The 19,094-nt window shown below is 39.2% G+C and overlaps 1 protein-coding gene across 2 annotated transcripts in view; it reads right to left on the bottom strand.

The window, feature by feature from the left end:
* AOAH (acyloxyacyl hydrolase) overlaps positions 1-19,094 on the bottom strand; it is a 184,766-nt gene that overhangs the window by 63,181 nt on the left and 102,491 nt on the right.

Here is a 19,094-nt window from a genome sequence, read left to right as displayed (position 1 = left end):
TGACTTATTTTACTTTTTAATATCAAAGCAACCCATGCATATACTTTTCAAAATCAATTCATTTTACCTGAGTGATGTTTATTGGCATACATAGCCTTATTATGTTCTATGTTCTGTATGTTCTACAATTGCACTCATCTCACATGCTAGTAAAGTAATGCTCAAAATTCTCCAAGCCAGGCTTCAGCAATACGTGAACCGTGAACTTCCAGGTGGTCATGCTGGTTTTAGAAAAGGCAGACGAACCAGAGATCAAATTGCCAACATCCGCTGGATCATCGAAAAAGCAAGAGAATTTCAGAAAAACATCTATTTCTCCTTTATTGACTATGCCAAAGCCTTTGACTGCATGGATCACAATAAACTGTGGAAAATTCTTCGAGAGATGGGAATACCCACCTGATCTGCCTTTTGAGAAACCTATATGCAGGTCAGGAAGCAACAGTTAGAACTGGACATGGAACAACAGACTGGTTCCAAAGAGGAAAAGGGGTATGTCAAGGCTGTATATTGTCACCCTGCTTATTTAACTTATATGCAGAGCGCATCATGAGAAACGCTGGGCTGGAAGAAGCACAAGCTGGAATCAAGATTGCCAGGAGAAATATCGATAACCTGAGATATGCAGATGACACCACCCTTATGGCAGAAAGTGAAGAGGAGCTAAAGAGCCTCTTGATGAAAGTGAAAGTGGAGAGTGAAAAAGTTGGCTTAAAGCTCAACATTCAGAAAACTAAGCATCTGGTCCAATCACTTCATGGGAAGTAGATGGGGAAACAGTGGAAGCAGTGTCACACTTTATTTTTGGGGGCTCCAAAATTGCTGCAGATGCTGACTGCAGCCATGAAATTAAAAGACGCTTACTCCTTGGAAGGAAAGTTATGACCAACCTAGATAACATATTGAAAAGCAGAGACATTACTTTGCCAACAAAGGTCCGTCTAGTCAAGGCTATGGTTTTTCCAGTGGTCATGTATGGATGTGAGAGTTGGACTGTGAAGAAAGCTTAGTGCCAAAGAATTGATGCTTTTGAACTGTGGTGTTGGAGAAGACTCTTGAGAGTCCCTTGGACTTCAAGGAGATCTAACCAGTCTATCCTAAAGGAGATCAGTCCTGGTTATTCATTGGAAGGAATGATGCTAAAGCTGAAACTCCAGTACTTTGGCCACCTTATGCGAAGAGTTGACTCATTGGTAAACACTCTGATGCTGAGAGGGATTGGGGGCAGGAGGAGAAGGGGACAACAGAGGATGAGATGGCTGGATGGCATCACTGACTCGATGGACGTGAGTTTGAGTGAACTCCAGGAGTTGGTGATGAACAGGGAGGCCTGGCGTGCTGCAATTCATGGGGTCACAAAGAGTCGGACACAACTGAACGACTGAACTGAACTGAACTCAATAGCTGCTTTTGTTCCTCTGCTTAATGTTCTGAAGTATTTAACATCAATTTACCCTTAAATCTTTTTATAAATATTTGATCTCCATTCAATATGCTCTGATATATCATATAGTTTGGTAATTTCATCTTCTTGTAGAATTGTCTCCTGAAACCTCTTGACCTGCTTAATCTGGACTTGTTCCTCTCTCACCCTGGTGTGCAGCACATGTACTGGGAGCTCCCTTCTTCATCCTCCTGGGGATCTTCTTCACCTCTTTCTGACTTATTGGATATCTCATTTCCTGGAAGGCCACATTTTTTTATTTTTGATGGAGCATACTCTTAAATATTATGTTTGAAGGATGTGTGGGAAGTAACATTATTATTAGCATTTGTATATCTGAAACTGTTTTTACTTTTTGACTTGGTGAAGTGTAGGGTGGTGAGGTATTGCTGGTGAGGTGGAGGGTGGGCCCAGAATCACAGCCTGTCACACCATAAGTACGAACACAAATAGGATTAATAGGACTTACTGGGGAAAAAATTCAAATAGAAAAGAAGCAGTGTTCATTTGGTTTCTGAACTCTCATTATCTCATAAAAAGGTGTCTCAGACAGTACATAGCTAGACTAGCACATCTATATATTTTTAGAGAAAGAAAACTCTTGAGTATATAAATCATTATGTAATTGTAATAATAATAGATTTCTGGAATAGGTAATTGGTTTGTTAAAAAGGAGGAGTCCCTTGGCTTCTTGCTAAGCTACCAATAGGAAGAAGGAAATGGGCTTCTAGGACCATCAGAGTTTGCTCATTGGCCAATATGGTGGATTTAAGAATGGCTTCATATCTTTGACAATCCTACCCTTAAATCTTGGCTGTCGTGTTACTTCTTTCACCAATAAGATGTGGTGGAAGTGACACTCTGCCAGTTTTGGCTAGGCTTTTAATATTCTTGTCAACTCTGGTCTCTTAGAGCCCTGGTCCACCATCTGAGAAGTCTATCTTTCTGGAGACATCATGTAAAAGAGCCTACAGTGGAAGCAACCAAGATGTCCTTCAATAGGTGAATAGGCAAATGAACCAGGTATATCCATACAATAGACTATTAGTCACAACACAAAGAAGTGAGCTATCATGGCATGAAAATACAGAGATAACTTAGGTGCATATTGCTAAGTAAAAGAAGCCAATCTGAAAAGGCTACATACTACGTAATTCCAACTATGTGACATTCTGGAAAAGGCAAAATATAGAGACAGTAAAAAAAAAAAGAAAAAAGGTGGTCTCCAGGGGTTATGAGGAGGGAGGGGAAGATTAACAGGTAGAGCACAGTGGCTTTTTAGGGCAGTGAAACTAATCTGTATAATACTGTAATGGTGAATATATGTCATTACACATTTGTCAAAACTCATAGAAAGCACAGCACAAAGAGAAAACCCTAATATAAACTATGGACTTCAGTTAATAATACTGTATCAATGTTGACTCTTCATTTATAACAAATGTACCATACTAATGCAAGTTGTTAATAATAGGGGCAATTGAGAAGATGAGGCATACATGGAAACTCTCAGTACTTTCTGCTCAATTTTTTCTGTAAACCTAAAATTGCTCAAAAATTAAAGTCTATTAAAAAAAAAAAAAAGCCCTACCTGGAAAGGAAGAGAGGCCCAGCTAAACCCAGCTTTCTGGTCACCCCTTCTCAGGCACTCCTTTACATGAGTGAAGCCATCTTGGACCCTCCAGCCCAGCACCAAGTGAATATCATCAGGTGTCTATGGTCAGTGCCACACGGAGAGGAAGAATTGGCCAGTCAAGTTCTGCTTGAATTCCTGAATTTCTCACAGTGCCAAACCGTGAGATATAATAATGACTTCTTTTAAGCCACTGAAGTTTGGAGTACTTTGTTATACAACAACAGATATCCAGAAAGGATGCTTATAGAATTCTGGGTTAATTTCATGCTCCCTCAGAAGTTTGAAGGAACCAATTCATTGGCTCCTGGCCTCCTAGTGTTGTTGTCTGAAGTTATTCTGTGTTTCAATCCTTTAAGAATCTGGGTAGCGTCCATTCTAAGTGTTCTGAAGCATCGTGATGATAGGCTTGGCGTGGTTTTATTTTCATCCAGTGTTAGACATTTGATGGACCTGGAAATTCATGTCACTCAGTTCTGAGCTATGTTCTTGAATTATTCCACTGATGATTTCTTCCTTTCTTAGAACTCCTGTTATTTAGGTATTGGGTCACTGATTTTCCTGGTTTTTCTGTCCTATTTTCTATCTTTTTGTCTTCTACTCTATTTTCTGGATAATATCCTCAACTTGATTTTTTTCAATACATCTATGAAAATCTTCCTATGTCACTAGTATAATTTACTTTTTTTGTTACCCGAATTAATATCTCCTCCTGTCTTTCTGAAGATATGCATTTTAATTACTTTTATAAGTGGGATATTGTTGTTGCTGTTCAGTCACCAAATCAGGTCTGACTCTAATAAGAGTTAAAAATTGTTTTTTTGGAACATAGTTTCTGTCTTCTTGAAGTTGTTTTTCTCTTTATTTTATGTTGTTTTTTACATTTGAAGTTTTTCTAATATATCTGATAATCTTAGGTTGTTGGCTTATGTTTAAAAGTGGAAATTAGTTGAAATCTTAAAAGTGGATTGAAAAGTAGGCCTGCTGGGTGTGGCTTGCAATCTATTGTCCTCGCTAGTGGGTGAGCTGGCTGGGTCTTTCTCAAGGAACCACTGCTGTCAGAGTCTTTGGGGCTCCTTCCTCTTGGGATGTGCAGGTTCCCCAGAGAAGGGTCTTCTAGTCTCTGGGTTGCCAGCTTTCTGGGGCTTGCAGTGGGTGGACCTTAGATTCAGCATGCTTGTGTTTTCATAGGGTGTTCCTTACCACACTTTGGCGTCTCCTAGTCCAGAAGCTCTTGATTTTGGCATCCCCAGAGAATAAACCCTAGTCTCATTCAGAATAAGGGAAGGGAAGCTTCTTATCTGAGGATCTTACTACTTCTTCAGTAATCTTCCAACTACTTTTCCAATTACCGCTTGCTTTTAGCCTCACTGTCATTTCTAGAACTACTATATGGAGCCAGTTCCCAAGTCCTTTGGGATTCTGCAGTGTAGACTGATTTATTTCTTGGTCTTCCATCCTCCTAGCTTAGGATGCAACTTTCCTGAATTGACTAAGTCAGTTACCACTTGTCCTTGTGTTTCTGGCTTTCAACATTTTATGACTGTTGGCTCTTTCTGTTCTCTTTGTCCTTGTGGACAAATTCATTTTCTGTCATTTTAGTGGGGTTTCTCAAGGGAGAGAAGTAAATGCTTTGTTCAATCTGCTATTCTACCCAGAAGCCTGAAATGAATACTTTATCCACTGCATCATTTATACCCTCTGCATTGACTATTTTATTATATTTCAAAAAAGCAGATGGGAAATGGACATTAGATCTGAGTTCAATGCTAAAATAATTTCACGGTCAATAAGGAGGGGTTATTTTCCTTTGGGAAAGTAATTGTTACCAATATTTAGCCAGAAATATATTTTTGACATCAAAAATTATTTCTAAAAATAGAATTTATGTACCGAAATACTGTTTTGCTCTTGACCTGCTCATGGAGAGTAAATACTGTGGATATTAATAATATAGGTACAGTTCTAATTCTTTCATTACAGAAAGAATATAGACATCTTTACCAATAGCTGAATAGTTCCATTACTATTTCTGACCACAATTACTATTTCTGAATTTTGGAGATGAGGTTTTGTACTAAGTACTAGAAACTATTTCACCTAATCAAAGACACAATTTTTTTCATCCTCATTCTCAATACATAATCTCCCTTATAAATTTTAGGAATTTAATTTCTCATGCAGTGCTCAGGGATTCTAAGAAGATAGAAGGATCAATACAATATGTTGAGAAGCCTGTAATACAATATTTGAGATGCCTATAAATTGAAAAGATTGCTTAATAGAAAGTTATTTATATACAGGGTCAGTGTAACTTGAATGAATAGGCTAAGCTGAGGATACCATGCATAGTAAGGTTAACTGTGATCACCATTCTGGTTTCACACCCCGCCTCCGTTTGCTCTCCCCTCTCTTCTCGGACTCAAGTTTCCCATATGATCTTTATTTCTCTATTTTTCCTCTGTTCTACCCAGTGCAACAGAGGAAACCCCAGTACAATAGGTTAGTAGAAGAGGTGACAGCTTCAGTTCTGTAATTGAGGAGTGTGGAGAAGGAGTGCTGAAAAGTTTTCTTTCTTACACCTTCCATACTGTCTAAGATAGGTGTGTCCTCAACATCCAGAGTAGGCTTGAAAGTTCACCATACTAAAGTCCCAGTTTTATCAGCCCCATCTATGGTAGGGCCTGGGAAGTACAGCCATTTCACTGACACACTAGTCAGATTTTGATTTCTAACCCCAACATTCAGAATAGATAAATCTTAGATCTAGTAGTGGCTTTTCCCAGAAAACACACAAAAACCCACTTTATCTAAGAACCTTCTAAGGACCCCCACCCCTATTCCATTTCACTATGACTGAAAGAAAAACACAACAAGAGAAAGAGTAAAACCAAGAATAAGCCTCAAGAATAATGCAGACAAATGGGTGGCTTTAAAACTGAAAAACGGTCACATCCTTTGTTGACTCAGAGCAGAACCCATTTGGAGAGAGGCAACAAAAACAGTTTCCCAAAGAGCTTAGCATATTAGAGGTTTTGTGGATAAACCAAGTATAATATTATTGAAGCAACAGAGATGTATCAAGTCCTTATAAATAGATTCTAAATCTATTTCTGAACTCTCATCAGGAGCACAGTCAGTTTGGGTACAAATTCTGAGGTACAAGCAATAAATGCTGGAGAGGGTGTGGAGAAAAGGGAACCCTCTTATACTGTTGGTGGGAATGCAAACTAGTACAGCCACTATGGAGAACAGTGTGGAGATTCCTTAAAAAACTGGAAATAGAACTGCCTTATGATCCAGCAATCCCACTGCTGGGCATACACACCAAGGAAACCAGAATTGAAAGAGACACGTGTACCCCAATGTTCATCGCAGCACTGTTTATAATAGCCAGGACATGGAAGCAACCTAGATGTCCATCAGCAGATGAATGGATAAGAAAGCTGTGGTACATATACACAATGGAGTATTACTCAGCCATTAAAAAGAATACATTTGAATCAGTTCTAATGAGGTGGATGAAACTGGAGCCTATTATAGAGAGTGAAGTAAGCCAGAAGGAAAAACACCAATACAGTATACTAATGCATATATATGGAATTTAGAAAGATGGTAACAATAACCCTGTATACAAGACAGCAAAAGAGACACTGATGTATAGAACAGTCTTTTGGACTCTGTGGGAGAGGGAGAGGGTGGGATGATTTGGGAGAATGGCATTGAAATATGTATAATATCATATATGAAACGAGTTGCCAGTCTAGGTTTGATGCACGATACTGGATGCTTGGGGCTGGTGCACTGGGACGACCCAGAGGGATGGTATGGGGAGGGAGGAGGGAGGAAGGTTCAGGATTGGGAACACGTGTATACCTGTGGCGGATTCATTTTGATATATGGCAAAACCAATACAATATTGTAAAGTTAAATAAAATAAAATTTAAAAAAATCTTATTAAAAAAAATTCTGAGATACTATCAAGCTGAATATCAGGGAGTAAGTCACACACAAAAACAGTGGGGCTTGGAAGGCTAGCAACAGGGTGAGGGAGAGATAAATGGTAACATTTGATGTGAAGGATTAGGACAGGGGAGTATACAGGGATAAAGGTGGATAACTTACAGACTACACAGACTTTATTCAGGGGCCTCTACGACTAGGAAGTTTTAAGAAAAGGGTGAATAATTTTCTTTCCAAGTGGTTGAAGGTCAGGCCAGCATGGGGCCAGGGAATAGATTAAAGAATTTTTTAAATTCCTTCTGGTTCTTTGATACTAGCCACAGCCCAGAGCTCTGTATAAACCTTAATTCACTGCATCACAGAAGAACCAAGGTTTCAGCCTCAGAGAGAGATAAACATGCAGAATATGAATCGTGTATTCAGAGAGTCTGGCAATGGGCTAATTATGCAGGGGGAGTTTGCAGGGGTGAGGATGACTGCAGAGGAGGTCCTAGGAGTTCAGACTTGAAAAGATTAGCAAGACAGCATGATAGATTTTGAATCTGGAGCAGCAAAATAGTACAGGGAAATAGACTTCATGGGCATCATGTTCAATAATTCATGAGCTGCTGTACTCACACGGAGCTTCTTACCTGTTAACTTTCCACTAAGATTCCTTTCTCTGATCTTCTCTGAGCTGGCAGCATTATAACTCTCTCCATCCTCATGTTTGCAGCCTCAGATATGATTCTGGGCCACTGTATCAGGGTAAATATTAAACTGTGATAAAACTTGGGGATTTAAGCCTGTGGATATTTATAAATCCGAAAAGATCACTTGTGGCGTAGAAGAAGATTGTTTCAGTAATCTCAACAGTGTTTCTCAAAGGATGCTCTGTACAACACTAGTTTCATGAAATGTATCTTTCTCATAAAACATACACACATCACATAGCTCTGTGGTCAAATTAGTTTAGGAAATGTTTCATATTATACCTTGGAGCAACATTCAGAAAACGAAGATCATGGCATCCGGTCCCACCACTTCATGGGAAATAGATGGGGAAACAGTGGAAACAGTGTCAGACTTTATTTTTCTGGGCTCTAAAATCACTGCAGATGGTGACTGCAGCCATGAAATTAAAAGACGCTTACTCCTTGGAAGGAAAGTTATGACCAACCTAGATAGCATATTGAAAAGCAGAGACATTACTTTGCCAACAAAAGTTCGTCTAGTCAAGGCTATGGTTTTTCCTGTGGTCATGTATGGATGTGAGAGTTGGACTGTGAAGAAGGCTGAGCACCAAAGAATTGATGCTTTTGAACTGTGGTGTTGGAGAAGACTCTTGAGAGCCCCTTGGACTTCAATGAGATCCAACCAGTCCATTCTGAAGGAGATCAGCCCTGGGATTTCTTTGGAAGGAACGATGCTAAAGCTGAAACTCCAGTACTTTGGCCACCTCATGCGAAGAGTTAACTCATTGGAAAAGACTCTGATGCTGGGAGGGATTGGGGGCAAGAGGAGAAGGGGACAACAGAGGATGAGATGGCTGGATGGCATCACTGGCTCAATGGACGTGAGTCTCAGTGAACTCCGGGAGTTGGTGTTGGACAGGGAGGCCTGGCGTGCTGCAATTCATGGGGTCACAAAGAGTCGGACACGACTGAGCGACTGATCTGATCTGATCTGAAGCAAAGCTTCTGGGGCTTATTGAAGTCTCTGATAAACCTTACACTGATTAAACTTGTTTTCCTTTATTTAAATCAGCACTTCCAAAACTTATTTGACCTAGGAATATTCTTAAAAATGTGCATAATACCTTTTAACATCTTGTGGAACTAGTGCTTCACAGAACAGGTTTTGAAGAACATTGATAAATTACCTCTGTGATCTATATTTGAGCATTATGGCATGGCCTAAAATCTCAAGTTCAGTCAGCTACAAGAATCCTACTAGAAAAATTCGGAGGTTGTACATATACTTTGGTCAATCTGGATTGCAGTCAAATTATATCATTCCAGACAAAAATTCACATCAATGCTTAATTTCTTCAAATAGCAGATCTTTCCTTTGTTTTATACTTTCTACTTGACTACTGAATGGATAATTTTACTTTAAACTTATTTTCTCCAATTTGTTGACTGCAGTTATTTTAATATTGTGATGACTTTTTGCTAATTTCTTGTAGAACATATTTATTTTAGAACACACTTAGAAATCCAAGGGCTTAAGTTACACTGATTTATTTTTATATGTATCCCGCTATGCAGCTGGTGATTCAATTCATGCTGTTTATATTCCTCCTCCCTTGTCCCTGGCGTTTTCCCTAAAATGTTAATTCCTGCAAATCTGATTTGATTTAGGCAATCTGAGAAATTGCAAGGGAAGGAGGTTTGTAGATTGTACCACACTCTGCAAATGTAAAGTAACGTCATTATGAACTTACTCAGTGATTCTTATTATTGAATACCAACCACAGTGCCACACAATGTGCCAGGAGCTCAGGCTTCAGAGAGACGTCAAGCCTGATCCCTGTACTGGAGATGCAGAGTCTGGTGTAGGGTGGGTGGAGTGGTCAGACAGTGAGTAAACAGTTATGACAAGTGAGATGATATTGGTATTGAAGGAGCAAAATAGGAGCACAGGAGAGAGTCAGATGGGGGTTAGTATGAAGATGCTGTCCAAGGAACTGACTCCTAACTTTGGTTGGTGAAGTACGAATGGGAGTAACTAGATATGACAACAATGAGGCTTAAATGCCTATGAAAAATATTCAAATTCACTCATAATCAAGAGGTTACATATGAGAACGTATGTAATAAAATAAAATGCAATAATAAAACAATATGCAATAAAATAGTTTTTGTTAGATTGGAAAAAATTAAGAAAATGGGCAATATTCAGTATTGACAAAGGTGTGGGGCAACAAGTATTCTTATGCAATATTTTGGGGAATGTAAATTGGTGCAGCCCTTTTGGAAAGATTATAATAAATTAAAAATGTATACCTTCTGATCCAGCACCTTTTTTCCTAAAGACATTCTCACATGTAGTCATAAAGAGAACCATAGGAAATTCATTAGAGAACTAATGGAATTTGTGAGGACTTGGAATTAAGTTGACTGTCCGTCAATAGGAGAATGAAACAGCCATACTATGAAATATCATGCAGAATTGCATCAGAATGCAAAATGCTTCAAGAAGTATTATGGAAGCATTAATTTATAGTATATTATGCACAGTGTGATGTCATTTATGAGAAAACCCCAACAAAACATTTATTTCTTTATGTAACAAACACATAGAAAGAGTCTGTTAGGAAACCACACTAAATTGATAACAGGGCTTTCTTCTGGGAATGGGAATGAAATTAGGGGAGGGCTCTGATTTTTTTATTATATACCTCAGTATTTTTTTGGAAAATGAAATGTGTTTGTGGTTTGAATAAATAAATTAAAAATAAGTAGGGTTAAAGGGGACATTGTCTCAGTGGAGAGATTGGTCAGTACAAGACAGGAAGAGTCCTGGGCCAGGAGTCGGTATCCTCGGCCCTTCCTGCCCCGAGCAGTGCCTCCATTGCCTGCACTCCATCCCTTCCTGCCTTGTCTAATAACTGTTTCCACCTCTGTCTGCCTTTCTCCCTCTTTTGGCTCCTTCTATCTCTACAAGCATGTGGTAGGATTTCTCATCTAAAAACGTCTCTCTTATCTCTTATTCCCTATGAGCTATCACCTCACTTCTCTGCTCCCTTTGATAGTAAAACCTGTTTAGAGTTGTGTATGTTCACCTGCATTTACTTCTTTACAACCTGAACCTATTCTCTCCAATCAGACTTCCATCTCTGCCCCACTAAATGTGTCTGGTCAGAGTGTCACCATGATCACCATCTGGACACTCAGTGGCTCTTCTCAGGGCTCATCTTCCTCTCCGTCTCCCACCATCTAGCTTCTGGGCACTTCTCCTTTGGAAAGACTTTCTTCACTTGGCATCCAGGACACTAACTGCTTCTGGTTTCCTTTGCCTTTTAGGGCGGTTCCTTCTCTTCCCTAACCTCTACATGTTGGCATCCCCCAGCCACTGTCCTCAGCCACTTTTCTTTTTCACACTCATTCCCTGTAATAAAAGATCTCAATTTTTTGCTCTCAGGACCACTTTATATTCTTAAAATTATTGAGGAAATCAGAGAGCTTTTGTTTATGTGAGTTATAGCTGTCAATATTTATATACTGGAAATTAAAACTTAGAAATTTAAAAAATCATTTAATTATTAATCATTTAAAATAATAAATCCATTACATATTAACATAAATGAAATATTTGTTTTCTAAAAACATTTTTTTTCCAACTCCTCCCCCAATTAGTGGGAAGAAAGGCATCATTTTACCATTTGGCTAATATCTTTAATGTCTGACAATAGAAGACACCAGGGTTCTCAAATCTGCTTCTGCATTTGTCTGTTGTGATGTGCTCTTTTAAGGGAACTATACGAAGGAAAGCTTGTCTTAAATATACATTTAGGTGGAAAAGGGAGTAAAATTTTAATATCTTTTTTAGATAACAACCAATTGCCTTCTTTGATTCTATACCAAAACTCAGCAAGTAATTATCTCTTAAAAGGCCGATTAGTTGCCATATGGAATCTGAAATGGACTTTTTGCACCATGTTACATTCAAATGATCTAGCTTGTCCTTTGAATGGCATGATTTCCTATATCAAACATTGGCCATTTAGAAAATATTGGTTCACCGAGTTATGCAGATATTCCAAATGTTGACACAACTTATGATGTTGTTGTTCTTGTTCAGTTGCTAAGTCTGATTTTTTGTGACCCTGTGGACTGCAGCATGCCAGGCTTTTCTGTCTTTCACTATTATTTCTAGAGTTTGCTCAAGTTCATGTCCATTGAGTCAGTGATGCCATCCAACTATCTCATCTTCTGTATCCCCCTTCTCTTCCTGCCCTCAGTCTTTCCCAAGATCAGGGTCTTTTCCAAGGAGTCAGCTCTTCCCATCAGGGGCCAAAGTATTGGAGCTTCAGCTTCAGCATCAGTCCTTCCAATGAATATTCAGGGTTGATTTCCTTTAGGACTGACTGGTTTGATATCCTTGCTTTCCAAGGGACACTCAAGAGTCATCTCCAGCACCACAATTCGAAAGCATCAATTCTTCAGCACTCAGCCTTCTTTGTGGTCCAACTCTCACATCCATACATGACACCTTATGACACAATATTGAAAATTGTGTATCTCATTAGAAAGGACTTGGAGTAATAGGAAGTTGTCAAGTTCATAACAGAAGATACAATTTTTAAAAAATTCTAAATTTTCTCTGAAAGCTCAAATTTTATGCTTGGCAACCAATACTGGCAGTTGTTTCCCTTGAAGTGACAAGCTCATTTCATTCATTGCAGATATAATACCTGCCATATATCCAAGTCTAAATAACTATAATTTGTTTTCCAGTCTTTTTCAACAAAAGGTGTTCTGTGAAAAACTGACTAATTCAGTTTTCAACTCCCTCACACAAGTGCTTTTCTTTAGGCCAAACATCATGTTTTGTTATGTAGCAGAAGTGCTCTATGCATATTTCTATTTCATCAGATGACATTCTTAAAAATCATGTATTTACTTTAATAAAATTAATATTTTTTTCCTATTTTATAGGTGAAATTTTCAAGGGCAGATGTCCTCTCTTTTTTAATCTAGAAGGTGTGAAGGTGAAGACCACTATGATTATTAATATGGCTTAGTGCAATTTTGATTCATGCTCATATGTCAGCAGTTTTATTCACCATTGCTTTTTTACCTCAGGTAAATGGCTACACAGTGCAAAAGACAACTACTGTCTTAGCATTGTTGTGAAGATACTGTTCTTATCCTGTGGACCCCCTGAAAGGGTCTTAGAGACCCAGAGGTCCATGGACCACACCTGGAAAATCACTGATGAAGTCTATCTCCCATTCCAGTTGGCCTCACCCAACCTCAGATTACCAACTCTCTGGCTAATTATTTGTTTTGCAAAGTATAATTATAAGATAGCTAATCATTTGCAATTATATCACATATAATTTTTGAATAATGGATTTAATAAGGTTATTAAGCCCATTAGTGCCTCATACATACATGTCTTCTTTTTTTTTTTTTTCAAACAGGAAATTAGGTTAGCAAATCTTAGCTTCAAATCCCATCTCTCCAATTTTATGTTTTTAATGCCCCAAGTGACTTGATTTGGAGTTATACATTGCTTTTCAAAATTGTTCTCTCATATAATGTCTATTGGGTTGGAGAGAATAGATAACCTTTAACACTCAGATTCTAGGACACTTCTCATCAAAGATGTGTGTTTAAATGTCCTTGAATAGCATTACTGTGCCACTTATAACAATGGCTTTGTCTATTTCTTTCTAGGTGTTTGACTTGTTTCTGGCCCAAATAGCAAATTTAAGTCAGAAGCAGAGGGAGCAGCAGCTACTCTAGAAAATTCCATCTACTTTGCACCAATTTATGTTGGCCCACTGGTCTCACTCTTATCTCTCGAGCTTGATATGGTAACTTTGGTCACTGCTTTTGGTTCTTTTGGCTTTTGTGACTTTTTAAAATTTATTTTTGGCTGTACTGGGTCTTCATTGCTGAGCATGGGTTTTCTCTAGTTTTGGCAGGCGGGGGTTACACTCTAGCTGCTGTGAGGGGACTTCTCACTGTGGTGGGTTCTCTTGCAGAGCACAGGCTCCAGGGCATGTAGGCTTCAGTGGTTGTGGCTCATGGGCCTAGTTGCCCTGTGGCATGTGGGATCTTCCTGGCTCAGGGATTGAACCCGTGTCTTCTGCTTTGACAGACAGATTCTTGTCCACTGAGCCACTAGGGAGGCCCTGGCTTTCATGACTTTTTAAGGCTAACAGCAGTTTCTTACTTTTTTTTTTTTAAGTTGTGATTGTTGCCTTGCTCTTCCCTCCAGCTGGTTCTGCCTCCCAGCTTTGAAGAACTTCTTTATCATTTAGCCCTGGCAGGCAGAACTTCTCTGACTTCTGGCCTCACTTTCAGAAGGGGAGTTGGATAACCATAAATGCTCAGGTTAGATGTGTTGGGTTCAGGTGATTATTTCTGTTAAGGATTTGGAGTCACCCGTTTTCCTCTCTGGCTGTTGCTTGGAGAAAATAGTATGCATGAAAGATAATAATGGAGAACCACTTTAATTAATAGCTGGTCAAACACCTAATGCAGGGCTTACTATGCATGAGCTCGACTTCTATTACACAGTAACCCTGGCCCTACATAAATTTGGTTCTTAGAACATTTCAGACTCTGACCCACAAAATTAGTCACAAGCCACAGTTAGCTAAGGGTTGGAGAAAAGCATAGGAGGTGGCAAGAAGGAGGAGCACCTCTCCCCAGCAGTTTTCCTAATGGCTCTAATTCAAGCAGCAGCTAAAGAAGGACACGGACTCAAACGTCATGTTGCCCTAACAGCAACCAAACTTGAATAACAGAGAGAACTTCAGAGATCAGCAGGTGCAACTCCCCTTCATCACGTAAATGAAGTCCAGGAACGCTAAATGTTCCACCTGCAGCCACATAGAACCAGCACCCTTTCATCTGTCAACACAGACTTCCTCCTACTCTACTATACGGACTCAAAGTGCTCTGGAATTTTAGATGCTGCTTTTCTGTTGACACACATTACCATTTAAGTTAAAGATGTACAAAATAATGATCTGACTTACATCTATCATGAAACGATTATCACAATAACTACAATAACTTTGGTGAACATCTATCATCTCTTATGTGCTCAGTTGCTTAGTCATGCTCGACTCTTTGCCTATGGACTGTGGCCTGCCAGGCTCTCTGTCGATGGGATTTTCCAGGCAAGAATACTGGAGTGGGTTTCTATTTCCTCCTCCAGAGGATCTTCCTAGCCCATAGATCAAACCCATGTCTCCTGTGTGTCCTGCATTGTCAGGCAGATTCTTCATCACTGCACCAACTGGGAAGCCCCATCATCTCTTATAGATACAACATAAAATATTACTTTCCTTGTGATGAGAACTCTTAGGGTTTACTCTCTTGATAACTGTCATATATAATGTATAATAGGAAACTCCAGTACTTTAGCCACCTCATGGGAAGAGTTGACTCATTGGAAAAGACTCTGATGCTGGGAGGGATTGGGGGCAGGAGGAGAAGGGGGGGACAGAGGATGAGATGGCTGGATGGCATCACTGACTCGATGGACATGCGTCTGAGTGAACTCCGGGAGTTGGTGATGGACAGGGAGGCCTGGCGTGCTGCGATTCATGGGGTCGTAAAGAATCAGACAGGACTGAGTGACTGAACTGAGTGCTAACTTTGGTGAACAAAGTTATATTTTTATAACTTTTATAACTTTTTAGTTTTATCTTTATGATTTTGTATATAATGTCCCTAGTAATTATTCATCTTATAACTGTAAGTTTGTACCTTTGTACCTTTTGACTGTCTTCATCCAATTCCTCCTCCTCCTCCTATCCTTGGGTAACCACAAATCTGATCTTTTTCTATGAGTTTGTTTTTGAAATATAATTGAACTATAACACTGTGTTAGTTCCTGATACACAACATAGTGATTCAATATTTTTATGCATTTCTAAATGATCACCATGATAAGTCTAGTTACCATCTATCATCGTACAAAGTTATTACATAATTATTGACTATATTTTTCTCACTGTACACTTCACTCCTGAGACTCACTTAGTTTGCACCTGGAAGTTTGTATCTCTTAATATCCCTCATCTATTAATATATTGCTTTTAAACAAGAAGTTCTTCCTTCCTGAAGTTTTGGTATTGTTTTATATCCTTCTATATAGGTTACTGGGCCTTGGCTTCTTTAACTGAAATAGGATTTTCCCGTTACATTAGTTGTGTTTTAACGTGTTCTGAACACAAATAACTATTTTTAATCTTCAAAAATAGTTTTTTTTTTCTTGCTTCTAGAGTTCTCCCTATTGTCAGGCTCCCAGCTCCTAAGCTGCCAGCCGCATTTTTTGTTTTTGCCTTCAACCTACTCAATTTCTTTCAGAAAGCACATAGTTTTAAGGGATATTACTTTTTGAATTTTCTGAAGCCTGAGAGTCAAGAGAACAGATTTTATTAATGTTGACTCAACTGAGTGATGTAAAGATTTATAAAACTAAGTGGTTATGTTGTCTTTAAATGCATGCATGTAATTTCAATTAGAGTTACTTTCATCTCATAAAGGAGATATTAAATTTTGAGTGGGTGGAGGGTTTGACAGAAAAAAGAAAGGAAAACAACCATCTTCTCTTCCAAATGACATTTTTTTTTGCTTTCAAAGGTACATTTTTTTGCTTTCAAAGGTACATTTTCGAAATAACACTGTGAACATCCAAAGGGTGAGGCAGGAGGCATTTTCCAGAGATCCAGTTGAATAGAGAAATCCATAAATTTCATCCCATGTTGATAAGCATTTGGACCCAAAGGAACATTTGCTCAAAATGCCTGAGGCAGCTGCCACATCTCTCACAAACACTGCTTCTAAGTCAATGTTCTGCTTATTCTGATTCTGCCAGAAGAGGATCCTCATTCTAATGCCAATATCTCTTTAGTGATTTTTACACACTTCATAACTCTTTGTTCTTTAAAGGAGATTGGCCTAGCACAGGTTATCTGAAGGAATAATTTGCATTCCCTTCATGGATCCCAGCCCTGTCATCATGGCAAAGGGGCTCGCGTAACTCAATGGAACTATGAGCCATGATATGCAGGGCCACCCAAGGCTAAAGGTTCATAGTGAAGAGTTCTGACAAAATGGGTCCGCCGGAGGAGGAAATACCAACCCACTCCACTATGTTTTTGCCATGAGAACCCCATGAACGGTATGATTCTCAAAATCCTTTGAGCTAGGTTTTAGCAATACATGGACTGAAAACTTCCAGATGTACAAGCTATGTTTAGAAAAGGCAGAGGAGCCAGAGATCAAATTGGCAACATTTGTTGGATCATGGAGAAAGCAAGGGAATTCCAGAAAAACATCTATTTCTGCTGCATTGACTACACTAAAGTCTTTGACTGTGTGTGTGAATCACAACAAACTGTGGAAAATTCTTAAAGAGATGGCAATACCAGACCACCTTCCCTGCCTCCTGAGAAACTGGTATGCAGGTCAAGAAGCAACAGTTAGAACCAGCTTTGGAACAACTGATTGGTTCAAAATTGGGAAAGGAAGACATCAAGGTTGTATATTGTAACCTTGCTTATTTAACTTAGATCCAGAGTACATCATGTAAAATGCTGGACTGGATGAATCACAGCTGGAATCAAGATTGCTGAGAGAAATATCAACAACCTCAGATATGCAGATGATACCACCCTAATGGCAAAAAGTAAAGAAGGACTAAAGAGTCTCTTGATGAGGGTGAAAGGGGAGACTGAAAAATCTGGCTTAAAACACAACAATAAAGAGACTAATGAAAGGTTGTTGCTGAACCACAAAAGACGCTGGGATTCTTGGCATCCAGAGGAGAAGAATTCAGTCAGGGGCCAGAGACGAGGCTTGGCTGCTCAGAGCTTTTGTGTAATAAAGTTTTATTAAAGTATATAAGAGATAGAGAAAGCTTCTGACATAGACATCAGAAGGGGCAGAAAGAGTGCCCCCTCGCTAGTGTTAGCAATGGAGTTATATACTTTTTAATTAGTTATTACAGTGAATCAAAAGAATGTCTGGAGGTTATAAATACCTTACTAGGCTCACTCCCATAATTTACATTTTAAGATAACAGGATTAGCCAGGTTTTTCCCCAGAAACTGTCCTCAAGCAAGATACATTATTGTTATATAATCCTAAGGAATGTAGAGGGAAAAAAAGGTTCGTCCTTTCCTCTACCTTGAGAATTCCAGACCCCTCTCTCCTTGGGGACTCCCAGACTTCTTATCAACCTGCCTAGGAATTGACTCTCTCACTAAGATGATGGCATCTGGTCTTATCACTTCATGGCAAATAGTGGAAGCAGTGACAGATTTTATTTTCTTGGGCACCATAATCACCGTGGATGATGACTACAGCCATGAAATTAAAAGATGCTTGCTCCTTGGAAGAAAAGCTATGACAAACTTAGGCAGTGCATTGAAAAGCAGAGACATCACTTTGCCAACGAAAGTACATACAGTCAAAGCAATGGTTTTTCTATTAGTCATGTACTCCAGCTGTGATTCATAAAGAAGACTGAGTGTCAAAGAATTGATGATTTCAGATTGTGGTGCTGGAGAAGACTCTTGAGTATCCCTTGGACAGCAAGGATATCAAACCAGTCTATCCTAAAGGAAATCAACCCTGAATATTCATTGGAAGGACTGATGCTGAAGCTGAAGTTCTAATATTTTGGCCACCTGATGCGAAGAGCCAACTCATTGGAAAAGACCCTGATGCTGGGAAAGATTGAAGGCAAAGGGAGAAGGGGGCGGTAAAGGATAGAATGGCTTGATAGTGTCACTGACTCAATGGACATAAATTTGATCAAACTTTGGTAGATAGTGGAGGACAGAAGAGCCTGGCATGCTGCAGTTCATGGGGTCACAAAGAGTCAGACATGACTTAGCTATTAAACAACAACAAAAATAATTTGCATGACAATATATGAGATGGTTTAACAGAAGCTACTGCTACAAGGGACACACTGAATGGTGACACCCTGGGGCCATCATACTGCTGTGATTTTGCTTAATGGGGATCCATTGCAACCCTTATTCCAGACAGAGAATTCCCTTTTCTATCGAAAGCAGTTAAATACATTCTTTGTCATGGCAGCTACATGGTAGAGAACACAGAAGCAGGTGGCAACTAGACACTAAGAGAAAGACAACCAGATAGCTTGGGCCCCCACAAATATATAGAGAAAAAAACCTCACACGGAAGGTGGCCAACCAGCCAGGGTGTGCACCTTCTTGGAAATAAAGCTGATAAGGACAGTGCTTAGAGTCAATGTGGAGCAAGTTCCGTGAACAGAGTGTGTTTGTAAATAGCAACACAGAGCCTAATACAAGAAGGTGCTCGGTCAGCGTAGACTAGCTCAGAATAG

This window comes from Bos taurus, chromosome 4, assembly GCF_002263795.3.
Source record: "Bos taurus isolate L1 Dominette 01449 registration number 42190680 breed Hereford chromosome 4, ARS-UCD2.0, whole genome shotgun sequence".
NCBI classification, from domain to species: domain Eukaryota; kingdom Metazoa; phylum Chordata; class Mammalia; order Artiodactyla; family Bovidae; genus Bos; species Bos taurus.
This window is presented reverse-complemented; position numbering and strand designations above follow the sequence as displayed.